General features: G+C 36.4%; 1 pseudogene; it reads left to right on the forward strand.

Annotated features, from left to right (window-relative positions):
• The window catches only part of LOC111368240, an 18,592-nt pseudogene that overhangs the window by 9,488 nt on the left and 4,805 nt on the right, over positions 1 to 4,299 (forward strand).

Below are 4,299 nucleotides of genomic sequence, written 5' to 3' on the forward strand. Positions count from 1 at the left end.
CGAACATTTTGTCATGTATACCATCGATTCAAATTACCTAAAATATATGAAGCCTCCTATGCATCAACAATTAAAAAGTGAAACATAAATGATTGAAAAATTTAATTGAGGATCCAACTGACTAATGTGTAAAATTTAGGGACAGTCGCTATAAATTTCCCATTAGTTTATGAATTTTCCTTCAGTTGCTCTAATGCTTTGTTTAATGCTGTAATAACTCGAACCAAAAATTTTCCAAAACACAAAGTATTTAAGAAATGAACGTCGACACCAAGAATAGACCATTTAGGACTCAGAATACATTGTACCAGTCTATACAACCTGAAAACTCTACAAATCCTAGTAACAGAGGATCGAACAGAGGCAGCTACTTCTATGCAATGTTTTGAAAACCGACCCGATCATCAACCCAGAAAAGGTGAAGGGTCAATGGTCAAAATGTTCAACTGGGGTCGAATCGGAATTGAACCGGATGCAATAAATACATATAAAAATAATAAAATACTATGAAAACAATAAAAAATTTTTATAAAAATTTCATATTAATAATTTGTTAATTAGATTAATTATTCTATAATTTGTTAACATTTTTGTTATGCCACTATTCCACATTGGAAGCTTATGAAACCATTGAAGAGAATTGTATCTATAAAATATACTATCCTACATTGAAAGTTTATAAAACCATTTAAGATTGGTGCATTTATAAAAGGAGCATGTCATCCAATATTTCTCTATGAACCTTTGAATTGTTGTTTATGAGGCCCATTCATAAAGTTGATATTTTTTTTAAAAAAAAAAGGGAGAATCACAAAATCGTGACCGGTTCATCGGTTTACGTTTCTTTTCATGTTATGCGAGTAAAAGCATTGAGTATTGAAATTGTGGCAAACTCTTATTCTGACTAAAATCAAGAGTTCCCCTATTTTGCTGGTTAAGATTGTACACTGCTAATTGAATGATTCAATGCAAATATTAAAGTTTGAAGTGTACTACTATTTTCAATTTTGAATGTCTTTGGAGTATGTCAGCTCGGTGAAAGCATGTGAATAGGGTTCAAATGAGTACTACACCATATATGTTGTTACTTATTTGAAAAGGAAAATTCTTATTGGTGGGTATTCTCAACCTCTTCATGGTAATGCAGATTTCTGACAATTGGTAATATTAGGAGAGTTGGACAATTTTTGCGCAAAAATCAGATTAGCAACAATGCTGAATGGTCAAACTGTGAAGCACTTGTTGGACCAGGATTATGTTCTCGTCAATACAAATTGTATTCGCAATGTACTAGTCCTAGCAGGAGACTTCCTGGATTTGCTATTCATGGAACCAGAAATGGTAACTGCAATAGCTACTTCAAGCATTTTTCTTCCGCACCTGCAAGTAATACTTTAGCACATCATACCCAAGTTAAGTGGAAGAGGTTGTTACATTGGCTTTACACAGTGGGAGATCTTTGTTGCCCATAAGTAGGATTGCACAAGCTGTTAGCTTGGCGCTTTGCCGTTCTTATGTTGTCATTCCTGGTATATTTGCCTTAACCTGTGGAAGCAATGGAGCTTGGGCGCAAGCAGTGTCAGACATAGATATCTTCCAGCCGAGGAATTATTTGTACGCGAGTGCTCAGGATGGGCATGTTTTCTTGACCTCATTGATTCTTTCCATGTTGGAAGGGATTTCTTTGTTGCTGAGAGCATTATATTTGGCAGTTCTATTCGCACCCACCATTGCAATGGCTCCATTTGCAGATTCTTTTGGACCTGAGTTTAGGAAATTGTGGCTCCGGGCTGTTCATCAGACACTAGAGAGAGCAGGTCCAGCATTTATAAAGCGGGGCCAGTGGGCAGCCACACGGCCAGATCTCTTTCCTTGAGACTTGTGTATTGAACTTGGGAAACTTCAAACAAAAGCACCAGAACATAGCTTTGACTACACTAAAAAAACTATTGAAAGAGCCTTCGGTCATAAAATTTCAGAAATTTTTGACGACTTTGAGGAGGAACCTGTGGCCTCTGGGAGCATCGCTCAAGTTCATCGAGCTTCTTTGCGGTCTCGATACCATGGCTGTCAGATCAAACCTATGCTTGTTGCGGTGAAGGTGAGACATCCAGGAGTTGGCGACTCAATAAAAAGGGATTTTGAGATAATTAATATTGTAGCAAAAATTTCAAATTGCATTCCTACACTGAAATGGTTAAGATTGGATGAGAGTGTCCAGCAGTTTTCGGTTTTTATGATGTCTCAAGTTGATCTTGCACGAGAAGCTGCCCATTTGAGCCGCTTCATATATGATTTTCGCAGATCGAAGAACGTTTCTTTCCCAAAGCCTGTATACCCGCTAGTACATCCTGCCGTGTTGGTAGAAACTTTCGAGCATGGTGAAAGTGTTTCTCATTATGTTGATGAACTCCATGGAAATGAACAAATCAAAAGTGCTCTTGCACACATTGGAACCAATGCACTGCTGAAGATGCTCCTGGTAACATATTAATCTTCTTCATTTTTTTTTATTTTTTTATTTTTTTATTTTTTTCAATGCCTTTCATGTTTCTTATGCCCTGTGAGTTGGTAATAATAATTACAACTATTTCCTTTTTCTTCTTTATGTGGTGAATTATTCTAGAAGTGATTTTGATTTTTCCATGTGATGAAAATTGCTAATGCAGCTTCACTGATTATAACAATGTGAATTAGCTGCGGCCCATTTTTTTTGCACCATCCTGTTAACATTTCTCATGGCATTTGAAAAGCTCCCAAGGCTATGCCTTCTGGTCCTCTCTTGAAGCTGTCTTTAAGCACTTTGAAGCTTACACCTTGAGTTCCGTTTATCAAGGCTTACACCTTGACTTAATACAGACAATAATAATGGATTTTATCAATGTTGTTATGTGGTTTACTAATTTGACGATTTATTATTTGTATTTTATCGATCTATTTTCCGTTTGTTAAAGTGTTTCATTATGGCTTTTCAAGATAGTTTACAGGAATTGAAAAATATTTCTGTATCTTTATATTCTTTTTGAATTATTTTATTGATTTGAGTTGAGGATTAATCCAACCTTATGGAGGTTAAATGTCTCAGGACCCAAATGAGCCTTTTTAGATGTTACTGCACTCAACAATTTAGTTGAAATGAGCAAGTGCCAGGGTGTCTTCATTTAGCAGAGTAGTTTCATTTCAGTGATTTCTGTTGAGTAGTAAACTTGATTTTTGGACTAAATAATATGGGCTTAAGGATTTTGCTTATAAGCCCAAATCAATTAAAAGGCCCAATATGCATAGCATTTCTAGAAGCATTATCTAGAAAAATTTATATAAATATCTAAGTAAGATATGTAGTTTTATAAAGAATATCTAGAGAATTCTAGGAAAATATCTTGATATGTGGTCTAGGTGCCTCTAGAAAATGTGTGGACTAGAATCTTCTTGTAAACACTATATAAAGGGGTAGTGCCCTCCATTTGGTAACAAGCCAAAAAGTGTGTAAAGTCTTGAATTTGAGAAATACAAGTTTCCTTTTTTCACTTCCTTCTTCCTATTAGTGTTGTCCTCTTAAAAGCCTTAGCTAATCCAAGTTAGTAAACTCATCTTTCTTCCAACAAACTGGTATCAGAGCCCTAAGGTTCTTGTGGAAAATGGCAAGTGGGATGATTCCTTTTCAAGTCCCCCAACTCAACAAGGATAACTACGACAATTGGAGTATAAGGATGAAAGCATTGCTCGGGTCGCAAGATGCATGGGAGATCATAGAGAAAGGCTACACGGAGCCACAAGACGAGGTTGCTCTATCCCAAGCACAAAGGGATAGTTTGAAGGATGCAAGGAAGAAGGACAAGAAGGCGCTCACCCTCATCTATCAAGCCTTAGATGAAGGCATGTTCGAGAAAGTAGCTTGTGCTACTACAAGTAAGGAAGCATGGGAGATCTTGCAAAACTCCCACAAAGGAGTTGAGAAGGTGAAAAAGGTTCGACTTCAAACACTTCGAGGTGAGTTTGAAGCTTTACATATGAAAGAATCGGAATCAATTTCTGATTACTTCTCTAGAGTATTAGCTATTGTGAATCAATTAAAAAGGAATGGAGAAAAGTTGAACGACACTCGAGTAATTGAGAAGATACTTAGGTCTTTAGATTCTAAATTTGACTACATAGTTGTAGCCATTGAGGAATCTAAAGATCTAGATAGTATGAGTGTCGATCAACTCATGGGATCTTTACAAGCCCATGAGGAAAGACTAAAGAAGAAGGTGAAAGAAGAGCCATTAGAGCAAGCTCTTCAAACAAAGCTCACTTTGA

The sequence above is a fragment of the Olea europaea genome, chromosome 19 (assembly GCF_002742605.1).
Source record: "Olea europaea var. sylvestris chromosome 19, O_europaea_v1, whole genome shotgun sequence".
NCBI lineage: Eukaryota > Viridiplantae > Streptophyta > Magnoliopsida > Lamiales > Oleaceae > Olea > Olea europaea.